This window comes from Monodelphis domestica, chromosome 1 (genome assembly GCF_027887165.1).
Source record: "Monodelphis domestica isolate mMonDom1 chromosome 1, mMonDom1.pri, whole genome shotgun sequence".
Lineage (NCBI taxonomy): Eukaryota > Metazoa > Chordata > Mammalia > Didelphimorphia > Didelphidae > Monodelphis > Monodelphis domestica.
In genome coordinates, this window is record NC_077227.1 from 29,957,818 (window position 1) to 29,972,626 (window position 14,809).

The 14,809-nt window shown below is 36.4% G+C and overlaps 1 protein-coding gene across 11 annotated transcripts in view; it reads right to left on the reverse strand.

The window, feature by feature from the left end:
• The window catches only part of HERC4 (HECT and RLD domain containing E3 ubiquitin protein ligase 4), a 114,251-nt gene that overhangs the window by 65,554 nt on the left and 33,888 nt on the right, over positions 1-14,809 (reverse strand). Inside the window, exon 2 of one of the 11 annotated variants that reach the window (XM_056796161.1) lies at positions 2,772-2,841. The exons of 9 other annotated variants lie outside the window; for them this stretch is intronic. The gene's annotated coding sequence lies outside the window, so the exon portion shown is untranslated. Of the gene's footprint in view, positions 1-2,013; positions 2,511-2,771; positions 2,842-14,809 lie in introns of those variants that run through there. One more of the 11 variants, XM_056796158.1, reaches the window with a different exon arrangement.

Below are 14,809 nucleotides of genomic sequence, written 5' to 3' on the forward strand. Positions count from 1 at the left end.
TTAGCCCAATGCCTGGCACATAGCAGGCACTTAATAGATGTTGACTGATATAAAAGACAAAGAATAAAACTTAACACATTTTCCCCCGTTTTATAATATTAATGAGAAAAAGGAACTATGTATCATCTAATTTGTCCTTCAAGAAATAGAAGCAACAAAGTTAATAGGTTCCAAATAAGCCAAATCTGCAGTAATAAATTTTTAACAAGTCAAGTGATCATTTGCAGAACAAATATTTTTATTCAAGTCAATCAAATTATTCCACCACCATTCTATAAACACTGAGGAAAATTTGATTCACTTAAGAATCAACTTTGATTTAAAAGAAAATGTTTACTCAAGACTGGCTAGCTGGCTGTAAGTTGCTGTAAGTCTTGCAAGTTTTAAATTAAGTAATATTCAAATTGAAAATGCTAGTACACATTTTATATTTATACTGCCTTTATCATAGATAAACGAAGCATCAATATCCAGAAAAGGCAGAGCTTAAATGTGAATCATAACATACTCTTAAAATGAAGACATCATTCAGCTTACAAATTAACTAATTTAATGAAAGTCATACATTTTAAGAATGAATTGTTTTATCTCAGAGGACAATGGATGAGACCCCAGGTAAGTCACTGAATTCTGTTTGCCTCAAATTTTCAGGTCTGTAAAATGGACTGCAGAAGGAAATGGCAAACTACTCCAGTATCTTTGCCAAGAAAACCCCAAACAGGGTCATAAAGAGTCAGACCCCCACTGAAAAATTACTGAATAATATCATACAAAATTTTCAACAAACATATATATATATATATACATTTTAATATCATATAGCCTGATTAATCTTTAATAATAAAAGCATCTGCTAAAAAGGGTTAACCTACTTGCAAAATATTACCAAGTTATTTTTCTAAGCTAATTTTAATATAGTCCCACTAACCAGAATCTAAATCCTTCTGCCAATCTGAATATATATCCTAACATATGAGTCACAAATAAAACTAGGAAATGGAAATGTTTTTAACCCATAGATCTATGCTTATTCCCTGACATTTTAAGAAAATATTTTAAATTCCACACATTAAATAAGGAAATAGTTAATAAGATACCAGAGCTGGTCTATCAAGTACACAAAAATCTAAAATTGGTATTTATCTTCAAAATGTACTTTAAGAATTCTCACAACATCAACCTATTTTTCCAGTTTTATGCCCTACTTAGTTGTATTTAATAGCACAAAATCATATGCCTTCAAACAAGAGCCTCTGCCTGGCTGGATGTAGACATATCCTCAATCAGAATTCTAGAGCATTGGGGGAAGCTAGGTGGCTCAGTGGATTGAGAGCCAGGCCTAGAGATGAGAAGTTCTAGGTTTAAATCTGGCCTCAGACACTTCCTGAAGCTGTGTGACCCTGGGCAAGCCACTCAACCCCCATTGCCTAGCCCTTACCACTCTTCTGCCTTGGAACCCATACATACTATGGGTTTAAAAAAAAAAAGAATTCTAGATTATGAAAATATACACAAACTGCCATGAACAAAAGGAAAAATCACTGAGGAAAACTAAGCCTTCTATGATTGCTATGTGTTTATTTTAAAATTTGTTTTGCTGGGCAGAACACAAAATAGAGATAAAAAGATTGACCAGGCTCATAATCAATTCTAATTGTTTCTTCTTTCCCTCTGCTGTTTTGATTTACTGAAATCTCCAAAAATAAAAATGTAGTTAATGTTTGGTTAGAATTATCAAGTTTTAAAATACCAAACTATGGCAATACACACTAATCATTTTCCCTCTCAAAGGAAAAGAATAAATATCCTAGCAAATGCATAAAAAAGGCAGTACTTCTCTTTATTCTCAAAGTAAAATAATTAACCTGTTAGCTAAGAACTCCTTCAAGAATGAAGCTTACAACTAGAGGTCTTGGATTCTTAAAATAGCAATTTCAGCCTAGACAAACATCTTCCTCACATTATCTCCATAGGGTAGGAAGGAAGAATAATGTTTTAGTAACCAGAACTTACAGGCTCAGAGATGAATAAAGTTGCTCAGGCTTACATAGCTAATAACTAGAAGAACCAAGGATGCTTTTTCCAAGGAATCAGTCTCTTCAGACACAGTCTCTGAATCAAAAACCATGCCATGGAGGACTGAACACTTTCCACTCTAAAACTCCCACCAAGACCCTCAATGTCTTGCCCAACCCCAAATGATGAGTAAGTATGGTGTGTCTCCCCGCCCCATCTAGGATATAGCCATGTTTCATTTTGATCCCCTCTGCTATCCTATTCCCCCAGCCACCTTGCTGAAGTGGGAGTACACTCACTAGCCTCCATCCCTCTCCTCTCACTCCTGTGTTCCAGTTCTAGAACCATAATTAAAGACATTGTTGTCGCTAATGGGAAAGGTATATTTACTCCCCTAACACCATACCACTCTAGTAACTTTCCAAACCAAAATATGGATTCCTTGCCACCACTTCCTCCCGTGTGTCATCTTCCCCTATTATGTAAGAATGTAATCTCCTAGAGGGCAGGGACAAATCTTACTTTTGAATCTGTATCCTTAGCACTTAGCTTGGCACACTGTAAATGCTGGATACTTTTTTTTTTCATTCATTCATTTCATAGTCTAATATGATGACTGTTCAAAAGATTAACTTTATGACATCTCAGCTTACACTGTGATAAACCAATGCTCAGAAATAGCCACAAACCTGAAACGTCAATGAAAAAATATGCACAAAAAGGCAAGATGCAATGTGATTGGTCAACTTACTAACCTACAAATGTGCTCTCACTGGCTAGTTATGACTGCAAAATCCAGGCCTCTGCACTACAGCAGAAAAGGAACTGCAAAAAATAAGGAATAGAGACAGCGAGCAGGTGAACATACATTGTCCATTAAACCAACCCACAGAAAGGAAAGAGAAAAACAAGGGGGCAAGAATCTGACAGTGTGGTACAAAGGCAAACAACTAACCAAATTGACTGGGTTTTTCAATGACATTAAAGATGCACCAATGAAAAGAGCCCACAGAAAACATTTAGGGTAGGGATAAACTTTTCTAAGTGTTAATAATATCTGCTAAATAACGACTAATACTCACGTTTCTAAAGTACTTGAAGAGTTATAAAGTTACAAAGTGCTTTTGTCCTGAGGTCTAGTCATCCCATTAGATGTGGTACAGAGAAGTAGGCAGAGGGCTGGATTGGAGTCAGGAAGATTTGAGAGGTCATATCTTGCCCCAGAAACATCCTAGCTGTCTGCAAATCACTTAACCCCCTACAGTTTCTTCATTTGTAAAATGAGGATAATAGCACCCTATCTCACAGGGTTTCTATGAGGAGCAATTTAGATAAATTTAAGTGCTTTGTAAAACTTAAAAGCATTATGTAAATGCTTTATTTAAATTATTTGGTTAATATTATTCATGAAGATTTTGAGACACCAAGAAAGCATTCAACTAGTTGAATTCAACTAATTCAATAAAGTGATTCAAATCAACATTCAATTACCATTTGCCAAAAATGAAAAATAGATTTCACATAGGATTTCTTCCAAAATGTTTAAAAAGAAAGATGTTGGCAACAAAAGGAATTTCTTCCCCCAAATGATAACACTATTATTATTGATAATAGCTTAAACAGCAAAAGTCTAATGAGTCCATGACTTCCCTTCTTATTCTTAAGATTTATCCAGGGGACATACCTAACTCAATGGAAGTCTCTCAGGGCCATTCTACGGATAGGCCCACCTCTTTTTATTATTCCATTACATTTTAAAGATATAATTTATAATATATTTAATTCATATATAATGACATTTATTATTATACTTCTTACAGCATAAGGATGTATTACATAAGCAGAATCCTCTCATCCAAAATACCTCATTTATTTTCCAAGCTTTCCAGATCATTTTACAAGCTTACTAAATAAGGGCTAAATTATTCTCCAAGAGCTACATAAGTGAAAAGCCTGCCTTTTCTGTGGCTGCTATAGAATTTAAGTAACTAAATCAGTATCTAAAAAATAAAAAGATTACATTGCAGAGGGCTCAGAACACTTTCAACTTTGCCTACACAAGAGTAAATGACCAATGTAATATTACAAAGGGGGAGCTAGAATGCCAGGCCTGGAGTCAAGACCCATCTACTGGAGGAGTTCAAATTTGGCCTCACATTTACTGTGTGACTGTGAGCAAATTACTTAACCCTATTTGCAGTAATTTCCTCACCTGTAAAATGAGCTAGATAAAGAAATAGCAAAACACATTGGAAAGGAATTTTTTTTTTTATCTTAACCAAATACTTGGAGTGCTCCACTCTTTTAACTTAGTCAGGAACTTGTGAATCCTTCTGATAAGAGTTCACACCCTCAGAGGACAGGAGATAGATCCCACAGACACTACCAGGCAAATTGAGAGACTTTGATTGGTTCCTGTGAAGAGGGGGAAGAGATAGGAAGTGATGTGGAAAAGGGGGTATAAAAGGTGAGACTGAAGGACAAGATTCACTCTTTGCTTCCTTGGTTCTTAAGTGAGGAGACTCTCTCTCGGTTGTTGCTTCAGTGAGACACTCTCTTCATTGTGAGCTCTGGTGAGAGTCGCAGCAGTCTTAGCCTCATGGGTGCTAAAGGCTCTCAGTGGTTTTTCAGTGTCTCCTGGCTCTTCGGATTTCAGCTTCTTAATTTAGGACTTTGGATTCTGGTGAGACTCACTTTCGGAAATGCATTCGTGGTCTAGGATTAGGGTATTTGTAGCTAGGCAATTTTTTTTCTACCTCTTTCCTATATTTCATATCTCTCCCCAGTTGTAAATAAAAGATGCTAACAGTTTTTCTGACTTAAGGGTTAATATTTTATAAATGGCAACCACAATCTTACTTTTATAATAACTCTCACATCTAGTTCAAACCTAATTTTAAATCTTACAACTCCAGTGTCTTTGCCAAGAAAACTCCAAATAGGGTCATAAAAAGTCATACACTGCTGAAAAAACTGAACATCACAAAAAGTTCTACTTTCTTTTTTCAATGATCAGAAACCAAATCCATAAAGTAATCTAGTTATAAATTGTTTTTAAGGTATTCACTTTCTAGAATGCTTAAAATATTTTATTTATTCCAACAAAATCTTCCAGGAAAAAATGGCAAAAAGAGCAAAGAAGTCATAAGCTGACAACCTTGTTTTACCAAACCCCAAGTTTAACTTTGTCCCAAGGGAACTTGCTTTCAAAAGACTCCCAGACTGACCCTTGGTCCTAGACTGAATAAGAGATCATCAGACACACTCATGAGCATGCTGATAGAAGTGGAGGTAGTCAAGCCTTATGTACCCTTTTTGTTTTCTTAATTTATAATATTATATTTAGGCAGCTCCCAGGTTCCCTAGCCTCAGATTACAACCTCTCCCAAGCCCCTATGTAACTAGTTAGTTCTTTCTCTTTGGTTATATTCTCCAAGGTATAAATAGAATGCCAAATTCTTTAGTTAGATGGAAATTCCCATTGATGGTGGTGTTTTCCCCCCCAGAATCAGAGAGCTGGGTGGCTCTGTGTGGTGTTGTGTTGTGTCATAAGAACATTGTCTACCTTGTCCTGATTAAAGATGTGTTCTCTTCTAACTGCTTTGATGCTTCTGGGTTGTTTTTTTTTCAGGTTGACAAAATGAAGAGCAAACATTAGTCATTCCTTGTTCCATTTCAAAGTAATATATAGTGAGTTCCCCTTCTGGTCATTCCAATTACAATACTCCTTCAACTGATACAAGGGATTCTCCCTTTATAACTCAAGAACTGTTCTTGAAGAGTTGGTGTAGCTATAAAATAGAGATAAATCACTCAGAATAACCTGGTGCTTCTTGATTAAAGAACTGCAAATTTAAAAAACACTGAGGTATTACCACCTCACACCTATCAGAGATTGGCCTATATGGCAGTAAAGGAAAATGGCAAATGTTGGAGGGGGTGTGGCAAAATTAGGACACTAGTGCATTGTTGGTGGAGTTGTGAACTGATCCATTCTGGAGGACAAATGGAAACTATGCCCAAAGGGCTATAAAACTGTGCATACTCTTTGATCAAGTAATAACACTAATGGGCCTGTATCCCAAAGTGATAATAAAAAATATTTATAACTACTCTTTTTGAAGTGGCAAAGAATTGGAAATTGAGGGGAAGTCCATCTACTGGAGAATGGACAAATTGTGGTACCTATTGGTGAGAGAATACTATTGTGCTATAAGAAATGATAAAATGATTTCAGAAAAAGCTGGAAAGATCTGCAGGAACTGATGCAGAGAGAAATTAACAGAACTAGATCACTGTACACAATAACAGCAATATCAGAGGATTATCTGTGAAAACTTGGCTACTTAGCAATGCAATGATCTGGGGCAATCCTGAAAAACTTATGACAGGGAATGCAATCCACCTCCAGAGAAAGAATTGTTGGAAGTTGTCTTTCACATCAGTGTATTTATGGTTTTATTTTGGGGTTTTGGTTATGTATGAATTTGCTCTTACAACAATGACCAATATGGAAGTGTTTTGCATAACAATAAAAATATAAATTTTTTTAAATATAGAAAAAATAACCTGGTGTTGGGTTCTCTCCAAACTTAGCTAGTTCTCTATCAGTAGGCAAATGATCTATCAACAACTGGAGACTGAAAGATGAAAATAAAACTCTGATTTTGAGTAGCTTAGATTCTACTGAGGAAAATAAGTAATACCTAAGTATATAAATTACATACCTCAGGGTCACCTCCTTCCCAAGGTCAGATTCCCTGGTGAAAGGCCTGCTTGTCCTGCCTTAACTCTGCCTCCATCCCACCCGTCCTTTTAGGTATATAAGGATTCCAAAATTCCTCTTTTTCTCTTTCCACTCATCTAGGAGATATGAGCATTTTTGAAGGCTTTCCTTTGATCTTCTCCTAGCTCCCTGGTGGATCAGAAGCAAGGAATGAATGACTACCGTCATTCTGTAGGTATCTCTAGACATGTTGGCTCCCTTTGGCTCCCCACCAGGACTTATTAATTCAACAGTGAAGCAGCCTGTCAATTATGGAGCTTGACACTTCACTGCAAAGTCTCCTCACTGGACAGCAGGGACAAAGGGATTTTCAGGGCTAAATTTAGAAGCAATAGCAGCATCCACCTCTTCCAAAGAGAATCTATAAAGACAAGTGCAATCTACCTACTGCTGAAGCCACCTTCTTGTTCCCCTATTTTTGTATCCCTTTAGCCTAGGGAAAAAACTAGGTATAGGGTAGGTCTTTATTAAAATCTGAATTGAATTGGGAAATAAAAAGATGAACAATATGGAGAATTCTCACTTTCCATAAATTCTCATTACACAAATTCAACTTTAAGAAATTCTGAAAGAAATCAGAATTTTAAAAAAATTATGAAAATATACATAAAGAGGATGACTGGTATGATGCAGGTCGAGTAAATAGTGGTGGGAAGTTGAAAAATATCTTTAAGTCCTGTTCAATAGCAATCCTATTTTTGACATGACTGGCAGCAAGCATGCTCTTAAAGAGGAAAAGCAAACAATCCCATAATTGTAAGCCAATACATTTAGAAATTAAAATGAAAATAATTAGAAAATCTGAAGGACAAAAATTGTCATTGACAGCCCCTGAACTTTTAGCCTTCTGGTGTCGATCAGTGAAGGATGCTGCCCTGAGAAAGGAACTCACAAAAGGTACTGCTTCCATTAAAGTCACCTTTATCAGCTGTCAACTTTGTTTTATGGAACCCCTAAGTTTGCCTTTATCCCTAGAAAACTCACCTTATGGAAAGTCCCAGACTGACCTTGTTTTAGACTAAACAATAAACCTTAAAGTACCCATTGATCTCAGCTTAGATAGAATTAGAAGATATAATCAAATCTCAAATACCCTTTTGTCTGAGAAATTTCTCCCACTGTAGCATAGTCCTTGGCTAGAATAATCCTTCCCAAGTGTCATGGTAAAGCCTATCAATTGAACCTTCTGGTCCTTTATTCCCCAGAAGGTATATAAGACCCCAAATTCTTCAGCTCATTGGAAAATCTCCTTTCCAGGTGCTTCTTCCCCCGGAGACATTGTTCCCAGAGTCCCAGAGTTTTGTTTCTATGTAGTATTCTAGTACTTGATTGTGTAGTGACCTATCAGAGCACGGGCTTCTTTGTCTTGATTAAAGATTTCTTTCTAACTACTTTAGTGGTTCTGGGTTTTTCAAGGTTGACATTGTCAAAACAAAGAAAAAGTGCTATTCTAAATGTGAGAAACTATTAACTATGTGGATTGAAGATTAGACTCAAAATATTCCCTTAAGTTTGATAACACTTGAAGCCAAGGACCGCTGCCTCTTTGAAAATTTAAATGTAAACTACCCTGAAGGAACACAGGTATTTAGAACAAGCAATGGTTAGGGGCTGCAGATTTAAAAATTAAATCATACAGATTTCATAATGTACAAATGTCAAGAAAGATTCCTGGTACAGATATTGAAACAGCAAACAAGCTCCTGTAAAAAATAATAGATGAAGGTCCCTACCTGCTGGAGCAAATCTTCAATGCAGATGAAACTGGTCTGTTTTTAACAAAGAATGACATGTCAAATCTACATGAGTGGATGAAAAAACCTTGCTGGGGCACAAAGCTTCAAAAAATAAGTTACTCTTCTGCTCGGAGGAAATGCATTTAGGACTTGCAAATTAAAACCCGTGCTTGTTTATCTCGCAGAAAATCTCAGGGCACAGCAAGGAGTCAGCAAGGCAACACTATATATTCATTATTTCACTAACTCTAAGGCATGGATAACCAATGGTCTTTACACAGCTTCATTCCAGAATAGCTAAGTTTTGTAATGATAATGGAACTTCTTGAAGAGTCTACTTTTTATTTTGGATAATGCTCCACATCTACATGATTTTAATGAAGATTAGGTGTTCAACCTAATCCAACTCTTCAAGACTCTCCAGGACCACAGGTTCCATAGGGTTTTCTTGGCAAAGATACTGGAGTGGTTTGCCATTTCCTTTTCCAGCTAATTTTACATTTGAGGAAACTGAGGCAAAGGGGGTAAAGTGACTTGCCTAGTACTGCACAGCTAGAAAGTGAGACCTCATTTGAACTCATGAAGATGAATCACTAAGCTACCCTCTGAGAGGAATGCCTGGAACTGGGCTAGAGATCTAGGACTTCCAACTCAGGGTTCCTTACACTAAATCCAGTGATCTTCCCAGAGCATTACAGGGCTGCACAACAATCATATATTCTGAGAGGCTAGTTAAAGGGGAAAAAAAACACCACCAACACTAATAATGTGCTGTCTTTTGTATACAAAAATGATGCTCCTAACCTCTAATAATATGGCCAAAGAACAGCTTATAAAAATTGTTGTCCTGCTCCAAACTATAAAAGATGTTTGGGAAGCAACATATATTATAATATTTTTACCCTTTTATCTTGTCAGCTTCAAAGGCTTGTAAAAGTATTAAATTAAGCTCACAATAGTATCACAAAACGAAGCATGCTATTCCTAATTTTAGACGGCACAGAAAGAAAAGTCATATATCTGAGACAACTCAATTACTCACTGGTGGAAAAAAGTACTTAAAACTTAAAGAGTTTCTGATTCACAGTTCTATACATCATGACTCCCTTATTACAACAAAAGATTAATGTATCAAGAAAAAAGTAAAGAGTAAATAAGACCTTTTATCTTAAGGTTCTGAAGTCTAAAGAAAAATCTGCTTAAAAAAAATTTAATCCTGTGGTAGTAATTGTGGTTTAATACAGGAAATTTCTAATGGTCCAGAATCCAAAGTTCATATTACTAGATTTTAAAAGTTATTTTGAAGATGGCATATATTTAATTTTTATGAAGAAACAAATGTTAAGTAAACAAAATATCAGGAATTTATTCACAACAAATACTTTTTATGATCAGAATTCAATACAGATTCAGTCCAATGTCCTAAACATTCATTAAAAAATAAAGTTTTCATTTATGTTATCTGAGTTCTAGAGGACTTAGAAGATCTATTACTGAATTTCAGCACAAGGATATTTTGTTTTCATGACCAATTGTTTTATGAAGTTTATCTCCCTCATAATATAAACCCTTTCTGGGCAGAGGCCATAAATTGGACTTCCTTGAGACTGCCCTCTTGCATGGTATTAAGATATATAAATGTTTGGTATCTTATTCTTCCTAGACTGGGAATTCAGGACCAGTTACAGCATTATTTCTGTAGGAATATACATTCCAAATTTAAAAGTATTTATAAACATGAACTAGAACATACCCCTTTTCTTGGGTAAGTTGGAGTCTGCCTGGCAGGAAGTATTACTATCAATCATGTATGATCCCAGACAAGAAAGAAATTCTTAGCTCAAAGAATTTAAGTAACTGACATTTTCTATGCACTGATTTTTTTTTTTAATGCTAAAAACCTGAACAGTGTTGGTATGTCTACTGAAATCCCAGTTTCTAAACTTTCTCTGTCTGTCATGGACAAGTCACTTCAATGAGCTTCTGTTTCCTCATTTACGACGTGAAGATAGCAAAACTTTACCTGCTTCCTGGGACTGTTGGAAAGCACATCATCAGCCAAGTGACTGATCTCAGTTCAATTTCTAAGTTTTTAAAGGGTACACACAGGTTGATTAGCTTTTGCACAAGCTGGTGCAGCACCTTTCAAGGCAAGTGCTTAACAAAAACTTTAACGAAGTCACCAAAGAGGCTTCCAGTGATGATGATGATGATGATGATGATTAACAATAATGCTATCTGGGGCTCTGAATGAGGCTCTATTTCAAAATTCTGATCAATCAACGACTGTTCAATTCCATGAGAATTTTACATAAATTAGTTGCTAAGAATTCTTTCACAGTCCCCTTACCCCCTTTATTCTTAAATATATAGTATTTTTACTTTTAAAATACACACAAAATATGCAATCACATTATATGGTCATCCTACACAATATGGTTATAAACACACACAGAATCTCAAACAAGTAATATAATATCCAATTCAATATTATTTAGTCAAAAGCCCATTAACTCCATTTTGTTGAGTTAGATACAACAAATTTTGCTGAATTTTTTAAACCTTAAAAAAGATGCTACACAAAATACCAAATCACCAAGATTTGGTTGTCTTGGGGGCAGCTGGGTAGCTCAGTGAATTGAGAGTCAGGCCTAGAGACTAGAGGTCCTAGGTTTAAATCTGACCTCAGACACTTCCTAGCTATGTGACCCTGGGCAAGTCACTTAACCCCCATTGCCTACCACTCTTCTGCGTTAGAACCAATACACAGTATTGATTCTAAAACGGAAGGTAAGGGTTAAAAGAAAAATGTGGTTGTCTTTTAGTGGAGGAGTTAGAAGTATAGTTCTACACTTTTACATTTATGATTTGTGATGTCATAGATGTATAAAATTCCCACTATGGAAACTCCCTATATAAATGAAGATCAACAACTATAACTTAAGTCATATGGGATGTTAAGAGAGCAAACGATTTACTCTATAGAATGGGCCAGACTTGACTTGACCTTAAGTCTTCCTGATTCCAAGGTGGACTCGTTTTCTAATACATTATGCTGCTTAACAAGTCATAGTAAATAAAACTATTGTTCTTTCTACACAGAAATTGTCAACTATTTAAATTCAACTATTTAAATACAATAAACTCAATAAAATCAGAATCTCAGCATTACAAGGAACCCCAGAAGTCATCTAGTTGAACCCATCTATTATTAGACTTTGCTAAAAGAACTTCGGTGTTAAAAAATTCTTTCCTCCAATAGGTAACTAATTCCATTTTGGGATGTAATTATTGATTTCCCTAACTTTATCTGTAGAAACTTACTTCGATCCACCAGTCCTAGTTCTGTAAAGCAGAACTAAGAACAAATTAAGTCCCTCCTTCCCAGGACACCCTTCAAATTCTTAATAGCAATTATCACACCTCCCACCAAGACTTCCCTTCTGAAAATATGCATTATCAATATCTTCTAGCAACCCTTCTGGGACAAAATTCTCGGATTTCTTTTCGTATGTGGTTCCAAACCATTTTGTTGGTGATTTAACTTATACAAAATCTCCTAGGAAAATGGTTGAAGCATGAAATCATCAGAAAATTCCTTCGTAACCAATAGGTAGAATTACAGTAGTAGAAGTCACTGTAATAACTTTTATATAGCATTTAAAAGTTTACAAAGTGATTTCCTCCCAACAACACTGTGAGAAGTGCAATAATATTAAACCCATTTTATAGCTGAGGGACAGAGGTTCAGAGAGGTTAACATTTACCCATGACCTCAAGATAGTGTCAAAGCTAGGATTCAAAACATGGTCTTCTAAGATTGAAGAAAAGGTTAAAGGGCCTATGTGTACAAAAATATTTATAGCAGCTCTTACAGTGGTGGCAAAGAACTGAAAACTGAGGGGATGTCCATCAACTGAAGAATGGCAGAACAAGTTAAGGTACATGACTATGATGGAATACTATTGTGCTATAAGAAATAACAAACAGGAGGGTTTCAGAAACACCTGATAACTTGAGCATAACCAGGAGAACATTGTACCCGATAACAACAGCATTGTAAGGATGATCACCTGTGAAAGATTTAGCTATTCTGATCAGTACAATGGTCCATGACAATTCCAGAGGATTCATGATGAGAAACACTTTTCACTTCCAAAGAAGAACTAATGAACTCTGAAACTGACTGAAGGATACTTTTTTCATTTTCTTGCTTTTTTGTGTGTATTTTTTTTTAGCAACATGGCTTTCTGCCTTAGAATTGATAAAAAAGAATCAGTTCCAAGTCAGAAGAGCAGTAAGGGATAACTAGGCAACTGGGATTAAGTGACTTTGCCCTGGGTCACACAGTTAGGAAGTATCTTAAGCCACATTTGAACTCTAGACCTCCAATCTCCAGGACTGGCACTCTATCCACTGAGCCACCTACCTGCCCCTATGGTAATAATAAAATTCCAAAATGGTTTTGCATGACTTCATATATATAACTGATACATTGTTTGCTTTCTCAATGGGTAGGGGATGGGGAGGAGAGTTAGAATTTGGAACTCAAATTTTTTAAAAATAAATGTTTTTTAAAATTTTATATAATTCAGGAAATAGTTAACAAAAGGAAACAAAATTTAATTTTTTAACTTGTCTTCTAACCAATTCAAAAGTTTTTCAATTCTACTTGGATTAATTTTTATTTTAAATGACTTTGATGACTCTGAGAGAGTCAGGCCAATGAAACTAGAGCATATCTGCCTCACTTAAATACAATTTATGATTTCATTATTTTATTATTCTACTCCTACACCTCAAGTCTAGTGGCAATTGGCAAATGAAGAAAAAGCAAGTGCAGATGGACAAAAGATATAGTTACAACTCTGCACATAGGTGGCCCAAGGCATAGAGTGACCTTCTCATTGGACTGAAGCAGCAATGGGATTTGGCAGCCCCCTAAGTATGTGAGTAACCTTTTTTAAGTGCCACACTGGTCACCTCCTGGCATAAGGAAGAGGCTATAAAAGCTGCCCTAAAAACTGTCTGTTTCACTTAATCTAACCCTGACCTGCTTATAGCAGCAGGTAGGGATCCTACCTGGGGTCAAAACACACAAAAAAGTACAAAAACTTGCAAAAAAGGATTCCATTTGCCACTGGTACATGTACTGTGCACATGCTTATGGAGACAAACAGTCCTTATTGCAAAAGAACTCAGCAGGTACTGCATCCAAATTCCAGCCCTAAAATCAGATACATGTTTTTTCTGGAGTGGTTGCCCTGATGAGGAGCACCATAAAGATGGCACAGGTTTCACAGTCAAATCTATTCTGGTCAGCAAGCTTATATCCTCACAAAAGGAGTAACAATTCGACTGCTACTTGAAGTGAAGTGCCCACCACCATCTTTAGTGTGTATGCTCCTGCCATGATGAACCCTGATAAGGTCAAAGGAAAACTTTATGAAGACCTGGAGAACCTCATCATCATTGTGCCAAAAGAGGCCACACTTGTAACTCTAGGTGACTTTCATGCCAGAGAGGGCACCGACTATCAGACTTGGCAGGGAGTCCTTGGAGGAATAGAGTAAAAAACAACTTTAGTACTAAAGATTTGTGTCTTTTGTGACAGTAAGACATGGCTGCACATCCTTTCAGTAACTTTGGCATTTTGAGGAGTAGAGTCAGACAAAGGGGACCTGTGGCCCAGAGGGCCAGACTGATCACAGACTTATCCTAAACATTCACATTCAACAAAAGCAGTTGCCCCAGGGCAAGCATGTGCCAGTGTTTGAACAGTTTATGACTAACTTGAAAGAAAAAGAGAGCTAAGACAGTTCACAACAGTGGAGCAGAAAAGGGGTGGGCAGCTTTCAGAGATTTAGGTCAGAAAACTCTCAAGCATCTGGTTAACAGCAGGGTAAGTTCATCTATCTCTAAGAAGGCAGCATTTAACTCCATCAAAAGTAAAGTACAAGGAAAGCAAGATTCTTAGCTCAGAAAGAAGGCAGAAGAAATTCAGTTTTACGCTGAAAGTAAACAACAGCCCTAAAGATTATTTATGGGCCAAAGACCTACAGTGCATCTCAACTAAGAGCCACACTCATCTGATCCTGGAGATGGTTTGAACACTTCCATAGTGTTCTCAACAGACTATCATCAACCAATGCTGAAGCCAGTGATTGTGTACCTCAAGTTGAAATTAATCCCTCTCTAGCCAAACTTCCAAATGAAGAAGAGTTTTTGAGGCTCCTCTCATAGGACAAAGCATCTGGTGCTGATTCCACTC